At 39.1% G+C, this 23,320-nt stretch overlaps 1 protein-coding gene and 1 long non-coding RNA gene across 2 annotated transcripts in view; one reads left to right on the top strand and one right to left on the bottom strand.

Annotated features, from left to right (window-relative positions):
* Positions 1–86, bottom strand: part of LOC122813063 — a 706-nt gene extending 620 nt beyond the window's left edge. The window contains exon 1 of the long non-coding RNA XR_006366635.1: positions 21–86. This is a non-coding gene — a long non-coding RNA (uncharacterized LOC122813063). The remainder of the gene's footprint in view (positions 1–20) is intronic.
* OLFML2B (olfactomedin like 2B) overlaps positions 1–23,320 on the top strand; it is a 455,925-nt gene that overhangs the window by 191,705 nt on the left and 240,900 nt on the right. The gene's annotated exons all lie outside the window — the stretch shown is intronic.

Here is a 23,320-nt window from a genome sequence, read left to right as displayed (position 1 = left end):
GCACTTCCCCTACATCGTACCTCTCTTTATGTCATTTAAGTTTAGTTGCACTTCCCCTACATCGTACCTCTCTTTATGTCATGTAAGTTTAGTTGCACTTCCCTACATCGTACCTCTCTTTATGTCATTTAAGTTTAGTTGCACTTCCCCTACATCGTACCTCTCTTTATGTCATTTAAGTTTAGTTGCACTTCCCCTACATCGTACCTCTCTTTATGTCATTTAAGTTTAGTTGCACTTCCCCTACATCGTACCTCTCTTTATGTCATTTAAGTTTAGTTGCACTTCCCCTACATCGTACCTCTCTTTATGTCATTTAAGTTTAGTTGCACTTCCCTACATCGTACCTCTCTTTATGTCATTTAAGTTTAGTTGCACTTCCCCTACATCGTACCTCTCTTTATGTCATGTAAGTTTAGTTGCACTTCCCCCACATCGTACCTCTCTTTATGTCATTTAAGTTTAGTTGCACTTCCCCTACATCGTACCTCTCTTTATGTCATTTAAGTTTAGTTGCACTTCCCTACATCGTACCTCTCTTTATGTCATTTAAGTTTAGTTGCACTTCCCCTACATCATACCTCTCTTTATGTCATTTAAGTTTAGTTGCACTTCCCCTACATCATACCTCTCTTTATGTCATTTAAGTTTAGTTGCACTTCCCTACATCGTACCTCTCTTTATGTCATGTAAGTTTAGTTGCCCTTCCCCCACATCGTACGTTTCTTTTACCTCCATTTTCTAACCATCTCCTCTATCTTATCTACTGTCTTGATATTTGATCTCTCCACTAATCCATTCTCCTCACTTGCCCCCCCACAACTGCCTTTACCCCTCCTTCCGCTACCTCCAACGTTTCTCACCTGTCATTTCTCTCTCCTCTTTCTTCATGGCACCTTATTTCGTCCATCTGTTAATTCATTTGTCATTCTTACTGTTATGTGCTGTTCTGTTGTATCTCATGCCTTTTCTAATTTATTACAGCTTTGCTATTACCCTCCCTTTTCCCAGCTGTACAACACATGGTCCCCTGATTAACGTTTTATACTTACTTTTGAATTGTTCTTGCATCTCATTTTTAACTCTGTAATATTAGGTATATATTCACATGTATTTTTTATTAAACCCATATAATATCTGTGGAGCTTTTCTTCCCAGACTTTATTGAAAGTGGGTTTTATGCCCAGTTGGACTTTCCTTTTAATCAAATGTCAAATAAATAACATTTTCCTATTGCGTGACTCTGGACAAGGTATATGAAAAATGGCATGTGTGCCCAGTGGGATTACCTGGTTAACAGATGTCAGTAAAAATGATCTTCTCAACATTTGAACCAGCTACTTTTGCTAACGTAAAATGTGTTATTTATAAAAAGATATGTTTTTAGTGGTTAGTACTTTGACAGTAAATGTTTCAGAGATGCAAGCCTTGTACACTCATTCATACTGTCTCACTTATCATAAGAATAGGGTTTACATGCAAAAACATCTTTATTCCATACTGCAGCCAGTTAATGCAAAGGGTTGAATAGCTGCTGTATTGTATGGATGTCCATAGGTAGCTTTGGTTTTATTTGTACACTTCTAAACAGATAAGGATTTATTTCCTTTTCTTCATAAAAGTTAGGCCAAAAGGTTTCCAAAGTTGCATCTTCTTCCAAGCTATCTCAATGCATCAGTTTCTGATACAATGAGAATAGCAGGCCTCTGAGAAAGGCTTCCACCACAGACCATCAATGTGCATACTAGCATAGTTGTACCTACTTCACAAGCCTTCTTTAAAAATGTATCTGTGGATAACATTTGTGCATCTGCTACATTGGTATCCCTGAATAATTTTCAGAAGGCAGTTGGTGCCGAGGTTAAGGTTGCAAGCTTTAGTTCCTATGGCACAGGGTTTTATTTCTTCTGCTTTTTTCTGTGACTTTGAGCAAGTCACTTAAGCAGAAATTGCTCCTGGGTTACTCTAGGAAAGGACTGTGTGTCCAGTGGGCCTACCTAGTTAATAAATAGGATTATTATTATTATTAAGGCATTATAAGTTTCGTGTTGCCCCCAGACCCATGGTGACCTTTAGAGTTGTTGTCAGGATTCTGTTGTAAACCAACCAAGAGGTTTAGCTCGAGACTTTGTTCTATAGGTGATGGAGATAAAACTCCTAACATTAGCTGTATAAGTTATGTACTTAGCATAATGCAAGATTTTCACTGGTTCATAGGTTCCTAGGTAGGTACTAGGCTATCGGCCCTGGGGCCTATACAAGCCCAGCCAAAAAGGTACCCTGGCTTTTGCCACCCAAGAAAATTATTTTCCTGTGCCACTGTCGTGCAGAGTCACAGAGGTGATCCCTGGGATGAATTTCCTATTTCCTATCCAATCATCAAGATTTTTCTTGAAGAGTGCTAATGAGGAGCTTTGTTTGATATAGATAGGCAGTTTATTCCAGAGTATGGGAAGTCTCTGGGACAGGAATCTATCCCTCTGGCATGTTCTGTTTATTGTGGTGACAAGGTTTAGGTCCCTAGAGCATGTAGCTCTGAGGGATTCGGGATTTCTTTAAGTGGAGCATGTCCAACAGCTCTGGATTTGACATAGCTTTGTATGTTAGGCAGAGATCATCTCTGAGTAGGCGATATGCGACGGAGTAAAGCTGGAGTTATTTGAGACTGTCTGTGTAGGGCAACTGTTTGAGGCCTGTAATCCTCTTTGTGAGGTATTTCTGAGGCCTTTCCAGTTGTTGTAGATGTCTTGTGAGGTACATACCAAAAGGGGCGTTGTACTCTATAATGAGTCTAATGAGTGATGAGTAGAGGGGAACAATGACCTCTTTTTTCTGGATGAGAAACCTTTTGTGATGAGGTGTGCCATGTAGAAGGATTTCCAGACTACTGTGGCGATGCGATTATCAAAGGAGAGACTACTGTCCACCTGTGTCCCAAGGTCTCTTATCACACTTTCGGTGTTAAGTAGACTACCGCCTATGTTGTAGTTCATGGGTACAAAGTTTTTACCAAAGGGGATGACAATGCACTTTTTGGCATTGAGCTTGAGGCCATGGCTTTGACACCAGGCATCTGTGTCAGTGAGGCCCTTTTGTAGGATCTCTACATCGTTAGGAGTTTCAATTATGGCTCCTAGTTTGCAGTCATCTGCGAACTTCGTTAGCCAAAGACCTTCTGTGTTAGCCTGTACTTCAGAGAAGTAGATACCAAACAGGAGAGGACCCAGGACTGAACCCTGTGGTACTCCACTTGTCACTGGTCTGAAGTCAGATTTGGAGTCTGCTACTTTCGCAGTGTGGGTTCTGTCAGTGAGCCAGTTGGCAACCCATCTTGTGACATAGGGATTTATACCTAGTTTAGTGAGTTTATCTATAATTCCAGAGTGGGAGATGGTGTCGAAAGCCTTGGCAAGATCTAGATAGGCTGTATGAACCATCTTACCCTTGTCTACGGCTTTGGTGACTGCTTCAAAGAAGTCTATCAGGTTTAGGAGACATGATCTGCCTTTTACAAACCTGAACTGGATGGGGTCCAGAGTTTGCAGATTACCAATGTCTTTGTTTATAAGTTCCATGATGATACATTCCATGGCCTTGCAGACCAGGCTCGTCAGGCTAATGGGGTGGTAGTTCTCAGGGTCCGTGGTGGCTCCCCCTTGTGGAGTGGGATAACCATTGCTGTGTGCCATTCAGCAGGCACAAAGCCTGAGGTGAGGCTATGATTGAACATGGTACTTAGGTGGGGTGCCAGTTCAGTCTGTAGTTCATGTAGAAACCAGCCTGGGATGTTGTCTGGTCCCATGGATGCTGTGTTCTTGGCTTTGGAGAGTGTGGTTTTTACCTGTGCAGCCGTGATTACAGGAACTTTACATTCTTCTGGTATAGAGATGGGCTCTTTAGGTGGTAGTTTCAGATCCATAACCAAACCTGATTTCTTGCCTCCTTCAGTTTGTCCACTACAAGCTTTTGTATTTACTCCTATTTATATTTACCTTTATCTGTTTCTTGGCTGATCTTACTAAAGGACCTCCAAGATTGGGGGGGGGGCATAGCTTTTTAGGATTATGGGCAAACGGAGGGGCTTCAGTAGACTGAGAAAGTTTTGCTTACCAGTATTAAGTACTAGCAGTGCAGGGCTGGAATTGCCAGTGGAGATATATTTGCGGTAAGTATGTAACTTTCTTTTATTAATGATTTTGAAATTCTGTGTCCAGATTATTTTGCTACTTTTCTAAGAAGTTGCATCTGCAGCTAATACACGATAATCCGTGCAGCAGAACTGTTAATTGTGTATACCAGCTCTCGCAAAATGCATGAAATAAAAAACAGAAGCTGAACTGAAAATGAAATGCCATTCCTGGTATTATTATTTATGTAGTGAATACCCTTGTGATTCAAAGCCCATATTCAGGAACATTCTTTCCACAGAGGAGTCTAATGAATCAAAACATTCCCAGGCTGAAAAATATGTTATTAACATGTCTGCTCCATGTGTTTTGGCTTACTAGATGTATGATATTCGAGAAGATGTTATGAACTCGTCTCTGTCTATGCAGCCGAGTCATACCACATGTTTTCACATTACATTGTCCTTGCATTCTTTAAGGGGATGTGTCTTTATCTCCACTAAACCTCACAAGGCATTATAGATAAATGCTTCCTATGATATTACATATCATCAGCTGTCTAGTTTCAGAATTTTTTCACTGATGTCACTTTAAGTATTACTTATGTTTGTAGACTCTAGCAAGAGCTATATTTCATTCACTCAGTAGACATTTTCCCTTGATGAAATCTTGCTCAACAATTGCTGAAAGCATTTTTTCAATTTATTAATGCATTATTAAAACCACTGTCCTTTTTCATTAGTTAAGTAAGCCGTACTTTAGACAGTTTTCACTGCTGAATCCTCATCTCATACATTTTAATATTCTTGCATCATATTTTCTACCAACAGAATGGGCTACAATTTAATCTTCTAAACTGTCATTGCTGCATGATGTATAGATCTATCAAATCTAGCTTTGTGCATTCCAAGGATAGGAGAGTATTGATTTGTGTATTGTGTCATTGTGACATGGTGTTGGACACGTACAGACTGATCTATCCAGAAGCCTGAGTATTTAAAGTGTGGAGTTTTTCTATCTTGTCTGTCCAGTTACAAGGAGGATGGTCAGTTTTTGTCTTCATCTGAAGATCATGGTTTTGTTTCATTGGTGATACTAGGCTAATGACACCAGGGGGCTTTTTAACACTATCTATGGTTTTCTTTGTATCAAGGACTAATGACACGAGGGGGCTTTTTAACACTATCTATGGTTTTCTTTGTATCAAGGACTAATGACACCAGGGGGCTTTTTAACACTATCTATGGTTTTCTTTGTATCAAGGATGGGATTTTCAGATAACAATCACTGAAACAGAGAGCATTTTCCACAGGTTTTCTAATGGTGTAATGATATCATACCTGCAGCTGATCATGTCATATAGAATTATAGGGTTTTGTGGAAACTGTACTTGTACGTTGTTTATGAAAAGAGAAACATACAGAGATGAAAGAGTATACCCTCAGGGTACCCCTTTTATAGGACTGACTGGGATGGATGAACTGTTTACCTATTTGGACTTTGAGTGCCGTGTTGGTGAAGAAGCTTTTAAACCACGATAGTGAGGCTGAGTTTATACCTGCAGAGGTTAGGTTGCTAAGCAACAAATCATGATCAACTAGATCAAGATTTTGGTAGGTCAGTGAATACTGCACCAGTCAAAAGGCCTTTCTACCATTTAGGATGCCATCTTTGGTGAGGTCAGTGAATACTGCCCCAGTCAAAAGGTCTTTCTACCGTTTAGGATGCCATCTTTGCTGAGGTCAGTGAATACTGCACCAGTCAAAAGGCCTTTCTACCGTTTAGGATGTTATCATTGGTAGGTCAGTGAATACTGCACCAGTCGAAAGGCCTTTCTACCATTTAGGATGCCATCTTTGGTGAGGTCAGTGAATACTGCACCAGTCAAAAGGCCTTTCTACCGTTTAGGATGGCATCTTTGGTGAGGTCAGTGAATACTGCACCAGTCAAAAGGCTTTTCTACCATTTAGGATGCCATCTTTGGTAGGTCAGTGAATACTGCACCAGTCAAAAGGCCTTTCTACCTTTTAGAATGCCATCTTTGGTGAGGTCAGTGAATACTGCACCAGTCAAAAGGCTTTTCTACCATTTAGGATGTCATCTTTGGTAGGTCAGTGAATACTGCACCAGTCAAAAGGCCTTTCTACCATTTAGGATGCCATCTTTGGTGAGGTCAGTGAATACTGCACCAGTCAAAAGGCTTTTCTACCGTTTAGGATGCCATCTTTGGTAGGTCAGTGAATACTGCACCAGTCAAAAGGCCTTTCTACCATTTAGGATGCCATCTTTGGTGAAGTCAGTGAATACTGCACCAGTCAAAAGGCCTTTCTACCGTTTAGGATGGCATCTTTGGTGAGGTCAGTGAATACTGCACCAGTCAAAAGGCTTTTCTACCATTTAGGATGCCATCTTTGGTAGGTCAGTGAATACTGCACCAGTCAAAAGGCCTTTCTACCTTTTAGAATGCCATCTTTGGTGAGGTCAGTGAATACTGCACCAGTCAAAAGGCTTTTCTACCATTTAGGATGTCATCTTTGGTAGGTCAGTGAATACTGCACCAGTCAAAAGGCCTTTCTACCATTTAGGATGCCATCTTTGGTGAGGTCAGTGAATACTGCACCAGTCGAAAGGCTTTTCTACCGTTTAGGATGCCATCTTTGGTAGGTCAGTGAATACTGCACCAGTCAAAAGGCCTTTCTACCATTTAGAATGCCATCTTTGGTGAAGTCAGTGAATACTGCACCAGTCAAAAGGCTTTTCTACCGTTTAGGATGCCATCATTGGTAGGTCAGTGAATACTGCACCAGTCAAAAGGCCTTTCTACCGTTTAAGATGCCATCTTTCAGTATATACATGGCAGTCATGGTGCCTCATCTTGACAAACCCCATGTTAATATGGTGTTAGGATACTGTAGATTTTAATCTAGTCTGTTTAAAGAACCAGTAGGTAATAAAATCAGGTACAGATGGACTGTAATCACCAATTTGGAACCACGTGTCTGTCACTATGCAGATGTCTGCATTTTCAAGTGTTAGGAAAGGTTTGATGGCAGCCATCTTTTTTTTTCATTCTAGAACTCAGCAGTGCCATGTTGATACAGGCCTGCTTTGAACTTGGTCGGCTGGCAGATGCAGGAGTCAGACTTTGTGTAAAAAGGCACTATGAGGGTAGAACTGTCTCATCCAATTTGCAGAAGCAGTGTGGAGAGAGATGCAAACTATTTTTAGTGAACTAGATTGGACTGTCAAGCATGTCTCGCTGTCCAGGCACAATTTCAGTAACTGAGCTGACTGCTGTAATCATTTATCTTTTTTTTGCATTGTGTTATCCTTTGTTGTGAAGATAATATACTGTTTGAGATTAGTTGCATACCAATATCAGAAACATACTCAGAAAACTCAGTTGTGTCCCTCTTCATCTGTTCCAAGGTGGTATGATACAGGCCAACAGCACCCATGTTAGTAACAACCATGCCAATTGGGGTAAAGGGTCTTCAGTGCCTTAGTGACATCATAAGTTATAACACCTGAGAGGCAGCTAATCTTCACCTTTCCCTCCAGAGCCTGGTAAGAGGTGCATCAGTAGGTCTGACTGTGGTACTACTTATGACCAGTACATTGTTAGGTGCCTGGTAGCCTACAGGGCTTGGGCATGTCAACTGGCTGAACTATATTTGTTGTGTTAGTAGGCCGCACTTGTGTAAGCTGCATGTGAGGTGTTTGCATGCCGCTAACATTTGAGTGTAATAATACAGTGCTTTGGAGGCCTTTTGGAGTTTCATATGGATCTTTTAACACCTCAGCGTATGTGACTTTAGTGCTGGTATGAGGCTGCTGTGGTGCTAGAGGTATGCAATGCTTGACAACCATGTGGTTTGAGAGGTAAGTGTCTAGATTAAGCATCTGCACCTCTTGCATATAGACTCAGTGCTCTGTATTCATTTCCCAAGATTCATTCTTGACGGACTAAGATCTTAAGTAGTCAATGTCATCTTAGTTTCATCCACAGACAAAGTTTAATGAATTGTTGATGCTGCACAGAAACATTGTCGTCTAACTTCTCTATGGTATCCTATTGCAGAAAGAAATGCCCATGCATCCATTTGTTCTGTACATTTTTTCTTGTTATGAAATATGACGGCACTGTCCACAAAGCAGCATCCAGGTTCACTGCAAAGGTTCATAGGTTTGTAGATTTGAATGTCAGGCCTATGACCCCCTGGCCTTCAAGAAGCATGATTGTTATAATCTCATGCTGATATTTTCTGTTTCTTCTGTTCATGTTAAAAGAGTATTTTTTGTAGGAAGTTAATGACTGACTTATGATTGTAAAGGGAGGTGTATTTCCTAATCATGGAAGACGATGCATAATATATTTGACACTTTCTTTTCTGCTATTGATATTTTTACGTTTCAAGTCCCAATTTAGTGTAAGCTCTCCCAACAGTTTATTCCATAAACTGATTTTTAAGCAGAACTGTGTCAGACATTACCTTATAATCTAGGCAGAAATCAGAAAAAGAATATAATGACAATTCCTAAAGGATTTCTGAATTTTTCATGTTTTCGAATCCTGTGAGTTTTCTAACAAGGAATGACTGTACCTTTAAGTTCTTTCAGATGGCTTGGTCAAATGCTACAAAACACAGCACTGCACATAACTGGCTTTAGGCACTAGTGAACCCTGGGGGACCCAACCACAGCAAGTTATCTTATTCTGATATTTTGTAACAGGTTTGTTAAACATCTTGCTGGCTAATAATTAAGCAAAAACCCACACCTGGGTGTGGGTAATGCTGGATTTACCCATGATTGGTGTGGTTTGGTCATGAGGGCAAAGCCCGAGTGGCCAAACAAAGACATCCGTGGGTAAATCCAGCATTACCCACACCCAGAAGTGGGTTACTGCTATTATACAATGACATTATTTAAGAAAAAAATACTTACTTTTCTTAAATAATGGCATTGTATAATGCCTCCTTGCTGCCCTTCCGCAGCTGTCCAGTATTCTGCGGCAGTTCTGATGTACTGATGATTACTCAGTACATCAGAGCTGTGTGTGGAACCAATGGAGAAAGGAAGATCTCCGTTGCTTTTTTTTTAAGCTATCGTTAAACTCATTTAACATAGCAAGATAACAGCAATGGAGCTCTTCCATTCTCCATTGCTGTCCAACACAAAATGAAAAGACTTATACTAATGGAAAAAGTCCGGGCAACCGGACCTTTTTCCATTAGTATGTCTGATTTATAATGGGCATGCTGACCAATCAGCGTGCATGTTTTGGAATATTAATAAGGGGTCGTTGTATAACTTTTATTTTTACCTCCTTTAAAATAAAAGTGTTTCTCTGGTTATACCAACACTGTTTTGTCAAGTAACTGGCTTCATAATTTCATTAAATGTTTTACAACACTCAGTGCCCTTGACTCAGTTAAATCCTGCTGGTGGATATTCAGTCCACTAAAACAAACATCATAGCCACCTTTAGGCTGCAAGGGGCTCCCCAATACTTCTTAAATGTGTGGAAGTCCCCCTAATCATCCTTGACTGTGTGGGTGACCTCTTATCATCCTTGACTGTGTGGGGCCCCTTAATCATCCTTTTCTGTGAGGGGGCCTACCTAATCATCCTTGACTGTGTAACCCCCCCAACCATCCTTGACTGTGTGGAAGCCTCAGAAAAGATGCTGCTGGTGGGGAAAATGAGGGTAAAAAAAGATTATTCATTTTCTGATTACACACTTTATCAAAAGCAAGGTTGCGATATGAGCCTGTTAGGATAAAACTGGTAATGAATGAACAAACTTGAGCTGGATAAAGACTAGAGATCAGCAGCCCAGAGGGACCAATATCAGTGCTGACTTTGGATTTTAAAAAGAAACGATACTTCTAATCTACAGAGATGATTTTCATTTTCAGGGAGTTTTATAAATAGAGACAGAACACCAGATACTGTAGCTCTCAACATCTTTGCTCAAGAAATCTGGGCAAAGGCAAAAATAATAGCAGAATAAAGGCACAAAATCAGGACCAGTTTTTAAATGTTACTCTAATTCTATTAAAAGTTAGTAGAATAACACATTTTGCATCACCATGCATTTGTTTGACAATAAGAAATATGAAACTATGATGTCTAGATTTATTGGCTGTCTCTACTCCTGAATGATTTACCGACAAATCACACTTTTTTATGACGGACAGAGCAAAATTATAAGGTAAATCAGTGACATTCTGTGAAATCAGAGGAGAGTGACCGGTATGCGTTACTTGTGACTTAACATGTTATTGTTTGATGACTGTTAAACAGCAGTCTCCAATCTGGTGTGGCAGTAAACATGTTGCATAGTGTATTGTTATTTGCCAAAATAGGTACAAAACTAGTATTTCTATATTGTGCGTGTGTGTGTGTGTGTGTGTGTGTGTGTGTGTGTGTGTGTGTGTGTGTGTGTGTGTGTGTGTGTGTGTGTGTGTGTGTTTAAAAATATCACTGATTTTATCTGTATTGGGGTCAGGAGGCATGCTGTGTATATGCATGACAGCAGTTACTTGACATACATGACCATGACCATTTGAACCTCTGCTTTCATTTCAATCCAGAGGGATGCACATGCAATCACTGTGTTTTTCTGCAGGGCAGGCAGGTAGCCAGTATTCCCAGATAAGATTTGTGTATACACACAACAGTTGTCTTGCTAGTTTATTTTGAGCTGCTGTTTTGTTAGCTTTGAATGTTAAACCTTGGGCACAACTTATATATTGGTTGAAAGGATAAAATAAGACTGAAGTTCTTTTACTTATGATTTTTGTTCAGACCACCATTTGATTAAAAGGTGGTTGGTAAAATGCATTCCACAGCATGTAGAACCCTATGGCTCCTGGGGGCCACGGCTTAATCGAGTTATTTTCTAAAAAGTTACTATTGTGCTGTCTTGATCAGGGAAGGTGTGTTAAAAGGATATAAGGAAAACTAAAGCTGAACAGTAATATTGAATTTATTTCCTTTATCGTAATTTCTGTTCAAGCCATCACTAGATGAAAAGGTTGTGTCAAAAGAAGGAAAAACACTTTAAAATGCAATTCAGAGCATATAGAAAGTCATGGCTTCTTGAAAAGGTAAGGCAGAATGTGAGAAAGGTATAAAAAAAGTAATGGTGTCAGGAGCCCAGGATGGGGGGAAACATAGGAGAGCGCTGGGAGATGTGCGTGTCTGTTGGGGGGGCTGAAACAGTAGATAGTGCCTAGGTGCTTGTATCCTGGTTGTATCTAAATGGCAGTAAGTGTGAATGTCCCTGTCTGAGATGTGGAACCCAGGTGTGTTGTAACGTCAGAGCATTGCAGCCACAGTTCAGTCTGTGTGTGCTACTCCTAAAACTCTACAGCGTAAACTAAAATGTTGCTTTGAAGGAGTAGCAGTGACAAGGTGATTGTTTGACTGGCAGTGTCTCGGGGCCCTACATCTTGACATTTGCTGGGGGTTCCAAAAATGCTAACACCTTCCCTGTACTGTATTCAGTAATGGGTTAGATCAATGAAGTATAAAGCCGTGTAGTGATAGACATACTGTTTTTAGGTGGGCTACAGAATGCACTTTGCTGACTTTGATAGCTAAATAATAGTCAAGAGTTTAGACACAGTCCATGTTTACATGGCCATTATGTGTAAATAAAGTACCTCTCTTAAAGCAGGAACATTTTTCATGATTAAGATTGATGGGTAATTGGTCACTTTAAAGGTGAGAGATATATACTGTAAAATACGTCTTTTCTGACATATTCGTAGAGTGTTTTATATGTTGTAATATTTCAGTTTCTTACTGTTTAGGTTCTTTTTTCACTAATTTATGTTATATTTCACTTTGGCATTTTGGTTGCTGAAGGAATATTTTATGTACTATTTTTCCTTTATATGGCCTTTGCATGGCTTGAACCCTGTCTGAAAATGATGTGCTTGGGGTTTCTGCATGTCCCCAGTTACATTTCTGGCATTTATTTAGTATAATGCCCACCCTTTTCTTCTCCTCTTATTGTATTACTATGCTAGCACTTTTTCTTAAACTACAGGATAGGTACTATCCAAGAAGATGTTCTAAATGTGTATTTGCATTTTTTAAATGCTGTCATTTGCAACATTTGAGGGAGAAGTTAGAATTTATAGTCAGGATAAGCATGAAGTAATCTGAAGTCAATCAAGGATTATTATATTTTTGTATAATACCAGAATTCCCCAACATTTTCTAAAACATTTATTAGACAGATAAGCTCTGAACTTCCTGTGCCATTGAAATATTTTTGTATCTGCAATGTCTCTGAAGCACAGAGCATTAAAGGCAGAGCCAATTAAAATGCCACTGCATTGGGCTGTTACAGTTGCAATATCCTCAATAAATGTTATATCAGCATTGAAAATTCTGTGTTACTTTGTCTAAATGTTTGAGTTGTGACTGTCTTTCAATAATGATTTTATTACCCAATTTATAGAAAAGGATATATCACTGGAAAACTGGTAACAAAGCCATCTCTAAAGGTCACATGCAATGCTGCCTGCAAACAGGCTGGTGGGTAGGGTGGGATCTGTCTTACTAAGGAGCAATTAGAATAGAAACTTGGCATGTCATCTCTGCTACTGTTATCTTGGTTGCTACTACGTAACAGGTTTGGTTGTTACTAGTATTATAATGTTGTTTGTTGTTACTAGTATTATAATGTTTGTTGTTACTAGTATTATAATGTTGTTTGTTGTTACTAGTATTATAATGTTGTTTGCTGTTACTAGTATTATAATGTTTGTTGTTACTAGTATTATAATGTTGTTTGTTGTTACTAGTATTATAATGTTTGTTGTTACTAGTATTATAATGTTGTTTGTTGTTACTAGTATTATAATGTTTGCTGTTACTAGTATTATAATGTTTGTTGTTACTAGTATTATAATGTTGTTTGTTGTTACTAGTATTATAATGTTTGTTGTTACTAGTATTATAATAAATCAAAAAACAACAAACCAAAGAAGGGATTAACTCTCCTGCATCCAAGTATAAAAATACTGATAAAATATAAAATGTCCACATGCAGGTAGAGAAAACAGCCGAAAAATCCACAGTCTTTGTCACTTCAATTACGAATTCCAATTCCAGTAGGGTATAAAAAATTATTTATTCAGCTAGCAAAAGTTAGCGCTTTCACCAAAAAGGCTTTCTCAAACTACAAAGCTGCCATTTAAAAACATCATTTAAATATGTAAAAAACAAAGCTGATAGGTTCAAAGTTAATTAATTAGATATGCTAAATACTGCATCATTGATTCATTTAAAATGGTATGCATTCATTATAACCTATACATACAAAGAGTCACAAACCACACTAAAACATTTAAAATATACAATACCCTAAATATACAAATATATAATATATATATATATAATAAATATAAATAAACATATAATAAATAAAACCAAAAATTAGTGTCTAAAAAGTCCTCTTTTTTAGAAGTGGTTTCACTTGTGTTTTGTCATTTAGTCCAGGCTTCTTATCTGCTCTCAGCCTGACTATCCATCTGAGCTCAGTCTCTTGTAAGCGAGCATCTACATCCCCACCTCTAATATCTGATAGGACATGTTGCATGACACTAAAAACAAAATAATGTTCAGCACCCATACTTTTAACATGTTTTGCAAGTGCATTATGTTCGGACCCAGTTCTAATGCTATAAACATGTTCCCTGATGCGCTCCCTAAGCTGTCTGCACGTCTTGCCAACATAGAAAGACATGCATGAGACGCACCGGGCTAAGTACACCACATTTGTAGTTGTACAGAATGTGTTGGTCCTAAATTCATAAACTATCCCAGTAATGGGGTGTGTAAAGGTCAAACCTAAATCCACATACTTGCATTGATTGCATTTACCACAGGGCTGAGTGTTAAAACTACCATTCCTTATATTCAATGTCCTACGAACCAATCTGTCACAGAGTTTATTCTTAATATTTTGTTTGTTCTTATATGTAAAACTCAGATCCTGCCCCACCACACCGGATAACTCTTCATCCAACTTCAAGACGTCCCAATGTTTCCTCACTACCCCTCTAATGATACTAACATCCCTAGTAAAATACATAGGGATCCTAAGGGGTTCTATTTTACCAATAGAATCAACAGGGTTAACACCCTTCCAATCAGAAAAATAGGGTTTAGCCGAGCCTTCTCTTAGAGAGTTAACTAACTCTATATTCCTCTCCACATCCCTAGTGGCGTACTGTCTTTCCAAAAGCCTACTTTTAAGGGCAGACACCTCCAAAGAATAATCTGTAGTATTAGGGTTTAAACGCGAAGCCCTCATAGACTGCCCTTTCATTATGTTTTCAAAAACATACCTTGGATGCATGCTCCGCCGATGTAATAGAGTGTTCCTAAAACATGGCTTTCTATGTATGGAAGTATTTAATAGGCCATTAGCAAGTCTAGTAATACTAACATCCAAGAATGATATACTTGACTTAGAATAATTCACTGTGAACTTAAGAAAATCTGTAAGGCCATTAAGCTCTTCCACAAATCGGATCAGAGATGCCTAACTACCTTTCCAAATTAGGAAGAGGTCATCTACAAATCTTCTATAATAGCCTACATTCTCACTGAAACCAGCCATAGGAAACAGTGATTCTACTTCCCAGTCAGCCATAACCAAATTGGCGTAGCTATTGGCACAGGATGTGCCCATAGCTACACCATCCTTTTGCACAAAAATGTTGTCATCAAAGACAAAAACATTATTTTCCAGGACAATCTCCATAAACAGGGCAATAATGTCTATAAATTCTTCGTCAAAATCAGAATTCCTCTTTATATAGCGTTGTAGCCTCAGCACACCTTCAGTATTGGGAATAACTGTAAATAGACTTACCACATCTAGTGTCACAAGTATGTAAAATTCCTGGTCATCCAAAGTAGCCATATATTCATATAGATCAACTAAAAATTGTTTGCTATTCCTTAATGTATACATATTGGAATCAACCAAAGGCCTAAGATAAAATTCCAATAAAATGGAGAAGGGTTCAGTCAGCCATCCCTGTCCTGCGACAATAGGTCGCAATGGTGGATCAATCAAGGACTTATGAACCTTAGGTAGTCCTTTTATTTCTGGTAGGCGTGGATTACTAACTTTTAAATACCTTAACAATGTATCAGGTAAAAGCTGATTCTGATACAAATCCTCAAGTGTATCATAAACTTGGAAAACTTTAATTCCTACTTCATTGAGACTAATAATGTTATAAAATTCAGTATTACTAAGCATTAAATTCATACTACATACATACTTGTCCGTATCCATAACCACTATCGGTCCCCCCTTATCTGCTGGTCTAATAACTATTGACTCCTCATTTCTAAGATCATTCAAAGCCTTCCTTTGCAGGTACGATAAGTTATACTTCTTGGACCTAGATCCATACTTCTTCTTCTCACTGTAATACTTATATAAGTCATCTTCGACCAATTTAGAAAAAGTATCCAGCAGGGGGTGCAGCACAGGCATGTATAAACTATTAGGGCGAAACTTCCCTAAGCCATCACTAACTGCTGTTCCGTCATAAGCTCCAAAGTCCAATTTCAACTGTGCTTTCCTAACAAACATCTTGATATCCAATATAGAATCTGTGACATCACTATCACAGGTAGGTATATAACTCAGGCCTTTATTCAGGACTTCTTCTTCATATACACTCAACAATCTATCAGACAAATTAACTACTAACGATCCCCCACTTTTTCCCACATCTTCTTCAAAGTTGGCCCCATATGCTCCCCTCCCGACCCCTTGCGTTTGTTCCTCCCTCTGCTCTGAGACCTCCGTCTCCCAAGAAAGGTGTTGTCAGCTATGGGGAAAGGGGTGGGAAAGAGCATCCCAGCTTGTATAGCAGAAGTATTTGTTCTCGTTGTTGGGGTCTTCTTCCTTACCACAGGTTCAACCTGTACTTTACTTGGATCTATAATATCACTTTGTGCTTCAGTATTAGTAGTAGTAGCAAACAAATCATTAATAGCATTCACATTTCCATTCCTATTAACAGCATTACTAACAACTATGTCAGCATTCAAATTGCTAGTATCATTCCCCAAGGACATATGAGGATTATTAACTTCCATTACATCATTTACATTTACAGACACATCAGTGGTTAATGCAGACTCAGCGACATGTACAACACCAGTATTCACAACAGAGCCAACATTTGTACCCCTATTAAGGGCACTTCTATTGTACTGTCCATTATTAAGTCCTTCATTCGTACGTGGCCAAGTAAAGACATGGCCTAAACAAAAATCCTGTAGGTCTCTCACTAACTTATTCTTCTTCTGTTCGAGAAGTCGCTTCTCGAATAGTTGTACATTGTCCAACAAACGTTCTATGCCAAATTGTGCTTTGGAACAGTTATACTTATCAAGAAACTTGTTGTGCTGTTCATTAACACTACTACGCAGTGCCGCTTCTTCTGCAGCATGAAACTCATTTAAGAGTTTCATATAATCAAAACTTAGAGTCAAATTTAACTGCTGCCACTTATGTAATAAAACAGGGAAGGCATTACCTGACGTTGGCATTTTTAAAACGCGCAAGCCTCGTGGCACAACGCGTTTCGCTATACAGGCTTCAAAATGTTGCCTTTGTAGCTGCAATTTCTTAAGTTTTATAAAATCCAGCTCCAACCTGTTCAGGTCTGTCCCTAGTTCAGCTACCACATCGGCATCAACATTTCCTAGGTCCGGTACATAACTGAGCAGTAAATTCTCGGTTGCTACCAAGCAGTCATTGAAGCGGATGGACTTCCGGGTCATCGGTTCAGCTTCTTCAAGCCTATAAGGTAATTCCACATTAACAGCAGTCTCTGTTACGGCCATCTCCCTCTGTTGGTAACGAAATAAAGTATAACAAATCAAAAAACAACAAACCAAAGAAGGGATTAACTCTCCTGCATCCAAGTATAAAAATACTGATAAAATATAAAATGCCCACATGCAGGTAGAGAAAACAGCCGAAAAATCCACAGTTTCTGTCACTTCAATTATGAATTCCAATTCCAGTAGGGTATAAAAAGTTATTTATTCAGCTAGCAAAAGTTAGCGCTTTCACCAAAAAGGCTTTCTCAAACTACAAAGCTGCCATTTAAAAACATCATTTAAATATGTAAAAAACAAAGCTGATAGGTTCAAAGTTAATTAATTAGATATGCTAAATACTGCATCATTGATTGATTCATTATAATGTTGTTTGTTGTTACTAGTATTATAATGTTGTTTGTTGTTACTAGTATTATAATGTGTGTTGTTACTAGTATTATAATGTTGTTTGTTACTAATGTTGTTTGCTGTTACTAGTATTATAATGTTTGTTGTTACTAGTATTATAATGTTGATTGTTGTTACTAGTATTATAATGTTTGTTGTTACTAGTATTATAATGTTGCAATGTGCTTACTTCTGTCTTCGTTATTACTTTTTAGCAGGCTTGGCTGTTGATGTTGGTTATGTGCTTGCTGCTTGTTTTGGTTGCTACTTTGTGACAAGTGTGACTGCTACTAGTATGTATTTATTTATTGACATTTGATTACCAGGAAGGTCTGACTGGGTAGAAGCTCATTTCAGCAGATGTCCAGGAAGTAAAGATCCAAATTATTACAAAGCATTTTAAGAACAATAAATTTACAGTATATATATATATATATATATATATATATATATATATATATATATATATATATATATATATATATATATATATATACATTTAAAATTGCACATAATTATTTATATATATATATATATATATATATATATATATATATATATATATATATATATATATATATATATATATATATATATATATATATATATATATATATATATATATATATATATATATATATATATATATATATATATATATATATGGGTCACCTTTAAAATCTCAAAATCGCGTTTACCCGAAACGGAATCCGACGGGACGAGAATACCGAAAACGCAGATGACCGAAAAGGACGGACTCGGTAAGTGTGCAATCGAGTGAGGGATTTAGTGTTAGGGAGCGGACAGGTAAGTGTGCGATAGTGAGGGACTGTGGGTTAGGGGTGGGTTAAGTGAGTTAGGGTTAGGGTGCAGGTAGGGTGTGTGCGATGGTGAGGGACTGTGGGTTAGGGGTGGGTTAAGTGAGTTAGGGTTAGGGTGCAGGTAGGGTGTGTGTGCGATGGTGAGGGACTGTGGGTTAGGGACTCGGTAAGTGTGCGATCGAGTGAGGGATTTAGTGTTAGGAGTGGACAGGTAAGTGTGCGATAGTGAGGGACTGTGGGTTAGGGGTGGGTTAAGTGAGTTAGGGTTAGGGTGCAGGTAGGGTGTGTGTGCGATGGTGAGGGACTGTGGGTCAGGGGTGGGTTAAGTGAGTTAGGGTTAGGGTGCAGGTAGGGTAAGTGTGCGGTAGTGTCGGACCTTAGGGTTAGGGTTTGGGTTAGGGATAGTGCATATGTTATGTAGTGTACTGTGTTGGTGTAATGGTTTTCGGTGTTTTGCGTTGTCGGCGTTTTATGTTTTCGGTCTTTTCGTTTCGGTCGTTAGTGTTTCGGGCAAACGCGGTTTCGAGGTTTTAAAGGTGATCCATATATATATATATATATATATATATATATATATATATATATATTGTTTTACAATATAGTATTATAATGGTGGTATTTGCTGTTTGCCACTTTGCAGCAGGTGTGATTGTTACTTATAATGTTGGTGAGGTGTTTGCTGCTTGTTTTGGTTGCTACTTTGTATCAAATATGATTATTACTGATATTATAATGTTGGTAATGTACCTCCTGCTTGTCACTGTACAATTTTTAAAATGTCTGTTTAATTTATTTTTTTATTTACTTATTTATTTAACATTTTTTAACTGGGAGAGTCTGACTTGGAACAAAGCCAATTTTCAGAGGAGGCCCATGCAGAAATGCTCCAGATGCATGCCTTTGTAATGTGGGAGGAAACCAGAGTACCCAGAGGAAACCCACATGAATACAGCGAGGACATGCAGACTCTGAACAGAAGGCACCCCAGCCAAGAATTGAATCGGAGAACCTCTTGCTGTGAGGCGGCAATGCTACCACTGCACCACTGTGCCATCCAATGTTTAAATGAATGTTGTTCCAAGTTCACAATACACAAAATGTTGTAATGTGTTGGAACTTTTCTCCCCATGCCTCTGATGTAAAGGGGTTTTAACTAAACCCAATCAAACAAATCCATTAAAGAAAAGCACAATAAAATAGACTAAAGAATGAGTAACAGCCTTGTATGTTCCCATTTTCTCCTTTCATTCTTCCCAGTTGCCTGGAGGTACTTGAGGCCACATACTGTAGAGGTGCAGTCCCTCACTCCCCATTATGCACAATGCAGTGTGCCATGCATGTGGTACACATGAATGTCTTCACATGTGTGTGCACAGTGCAGTGCAATGTGCCATGTATGTATACACATGCATGTCTCCACATATGTGTGTACAATGCAGTATGCCATGTATGTATACATATGCATGTTTCCATGTATGTGTGCACAATGCAGTATGCCATGTATGTACACACATGCATGTCTCCACATATGTGTGCACAATGCAATGTGCCTTGCGTGTATATGCATGCTTGTCTCCACATATGTATACACGGTGCAGTGTGCCAGCTATATATGCACATATTTGTCTCCACATATGCGTGAACAATGCAGTGTACCATGTATGTGTACACATGCATGTCTCCACATATGTGTGTATAATGCAGTGTGCCATGTATGTATACATATGCATGTCTCGACATATGTGTGTACAATGCAGTGTGTCATGTACTGTATATATACGCATGCATTTTTCCATGTGTGCACAATACCATGTGCCATGTATGTATACACATGCATGTCTCCCATTATGTGCACACAATGCAGTGTGCCATGTATGTATACACACACGTCTCCACATGTGTGCACAATGCAGTGTGCCATGTATGTAGACACATGCATGTCTCCACATATGTGTGCACAGTGCAGTGTACCATGTATGTACACACACATGTCTCCACATATCTGTGCACAATGCAGTGTGCCATGTATGTATACACACGCATGTCTCCACATATGTGTGCACAATGCAGTGTGCTGTGTGTGTATACACATGCATGTTTCCACATATGTGCGTACAATGCAGTGTGCCATACATATACATGCATGCATGTCTCCACATATGTGTGCACAGTACAGCGTGTCTTGTATGTACATGCATGCCTCCGCATATGTGTGCCTAATGCAGTGTGCCATGTATGTATACACATGCATGTCTACATGTATGTGTGCACAATGCAGTGTGCCATGTATGTATGCACACACATATTTCCACATATGTGTGCACATTGCAAGCATCCGTGACTTACACCACAGACTAACAGGTGCACACCCCACTCTCTTCCTGGGATGGGTCATCATGCCACTGCCTGTTCGATCCTTGCCACTCCTGCCTGAGTTTTGGAACCAGGACCTCACACTGATCCTAAATCTCAAGTGGTACAGACAGACTCCCACTGAGAAAATAATGAATCATTCATTTTTCCTGGCTTCTATTTGCTTGACTTGCTCAGTATCTTTCTGTCAGACAGGGGAAAGCATGGTGATATTTTTTGTTCATTTCACTTAGCATAAGTAGGCCAGTTACCATGGTCCAGGGGAGCCCAGTCTGTGATGTTATAGACTCATTGGAGTAATAACTCCAGAGTCAAGGCCCTGATTATGGAGGAACCAGCCCAGACGCACATAATCAAATATCTAAGGACCAACACTTCCATCCTGGGATAGAGGTATCTAAGGAGACCAGCTCTTCCATCCTGGAATAGAGGTATCTAAGGACCGGCTCTTCTGTCGTGGGATAGAGAGATGCTGCAGCACTTCCTGTTGCATTACTGACCCAAAACAGAGGCATTAGAAGCAGCAGCAACATTGGGATGGCCATAAGATACTGCCAGTAGGTTGTTGGCATGGATGAACCCACATCCCAATGTTCTTGATTCTTGTGGGACATTACAGGAATGCAGGATTGAAATATGAATGCAAGTAGAACTCCAGCATACTTCAAGCTTCTGCATATGGCTTTCAACTTCTCCCTGGCATCTGCAGCAATAGGAGGCTTACAACAAAGAAACATGCATAGCACGTGGCCATGAAGAGCAGGGGAAGACAGGAAGTAATGCATGCAGAGTGGACCAGACTGACAGGGCACACTAGTGGAAAGCAAAAGAACATTAAAAATGAATCGAACATACGTAGTATAAACAAGTATAGTACAGTCGCCTGTAGAATGCACCATGGAGGTCTTAGCAAGGAACAATCCTTAGCAGATAGGAAGAGGGATTGTAAACCATGTGCAAAGTTCAGTTCCTCTCACTAATGAAGCTGTGCTGGCATAACTACTGTGAATAGGAACATCTTTATTACTTAGCACTGCAAATTAATTTCAAGGATGGTGTTGATGAATATCAATGTAATTGCATTAAGAGTCTATGAGACTTATAGCAAGTTATCTCTGCTCCTCCATCACCAGAAAGGCATCCGTTACAGAACTGAAAATACTAAAGGTTTGTCAAACATGGTTTCATATTTTACTTCTGAATCAGGGTCATTCAAATGTAGAATTGGATGTATAGAGGCATCTTAATTACAAAAATACATCAACTGAAAAGAATGGAAATAAACACAAATTTGATCCTAAAATTAATAAAACAAGCAAAAAACCTTAATGGTCACTGCTTATTTATTGTCACTCCATGATCGCTGCATGCTTGATTATGTATCACTGCTTATTTATTGCCACTCCATGATCGCTGCATGCTTGATTATGTGTCACTGCTTATTTATTGCCACTCCATGATCGCTGCATGCTTGATTATGTGGGTAATCACTGTAAATTCTTTCTTTTGGGAGTAATCACTTCCATGCATCACTGATGAATCATGAGATGGCTTAGTAGAAACTCACTTCGGTGCACATGACTAGTCCAATAAGATTTAAAGATAGACCCTGAGGGCAGGCCCTCACACCCTACACTGAGGTCATACAACTTCAGGCAATTTAAAAAGCTCAATCAATCAATCAATCAATTAGGGGTATAAAGGCAGGTTTAGCTTAAGTTGGCTTCACTTTCACAAACAAAATGGAATCCCTAATCCAGTATTGGACCCACATATGTTTCCACAAAGACTACAGCTGTCTGTATCCATACCTCTCACCTGTCCAGATTATTGCAGAAGGTCTAGACATTTGCCTCATATTTTTGATCTTTTCCTCATACAGTCTGTGTTTCTTTTGACAAATCACTGTGGACTGAAGTCATTAAATAATTATAGACTTTTGAGTTTTAGACTTTATGTTATTCAGAAATTCATGTTAAATGCAAAACATTTTATTCTATCAACTCTCTTGGTTTATAAGAGCAATATTTAAAATCTGTCCCTGATTTTGGTCCTTTGTCCTCCCCGTTGTTTTTGGCTTTGGCCAGATTTATTGCACCAAGAGGTTAAGAGGTATGCAGTTCAGATATGGATAACTCATATGCTTATTAGACTCATCCTGGAGAAAGGATCTCGTGAGGAAGGTTACCTTATCAGCAAACATGGAAGCATAACTCCTCCTGTAAGATGGATCTCCTGAGGAAGGATACCTTTTTCAGCAATGATGGAAGCATAACTCCTCCTGTAGGATGGATCTCCTGAGGAAGGATACCTTATCAGCAATGATGGAAGCATAACTCCTCTTGTAGGATGGATCTCGGGAGGAAGGATACCTTATCAGCAAAGATGGAAGCATAACTCCTCCTGTAGGATGGATCTCCTGAGGAAGGATACCTTATCAGCAATGATGGAAGCATAACTCCTCCTGTAGGATGGATCTCGGGAGGAAGGATACCTTATCAGCAAAGATGGAAGCATAACTCCTCCTGTAGGATGGATCTCCTGAGGAAGGATACCTTATCAGCAAACATGGAAGCATAACTCCTCCTGTAGGATGGATCTCCTGAGGAAGGATACCTTATCAGCAAAGATGGAAGCATAACTCCTCCTGTAGGATGGATCTCCTGAGGAAGGATACCTTATCAGCAAAGATGGAAGCATAACTCCTCC

The sequence above is a fragment of the Protopterus annectens genome, chromosome 10.part0 (assembly GCF_019279795.1).
Source record: "Protopterus annectens isolate FY-2018-M chromosome 10.part0, PAN1.0, whole genome shotgun sequence".
Lineage (NCBI taxonomy): Eukaryota > Metazoa > Chordata > Ceratodontiformes > Protopteridae > Protopterus > Protopterus annectens.
The sequence above is the reverse complement of the archived record's forward strand: the minus strand, read 5'-3'. Positions and strand labels throughout refer to the sequence as shown.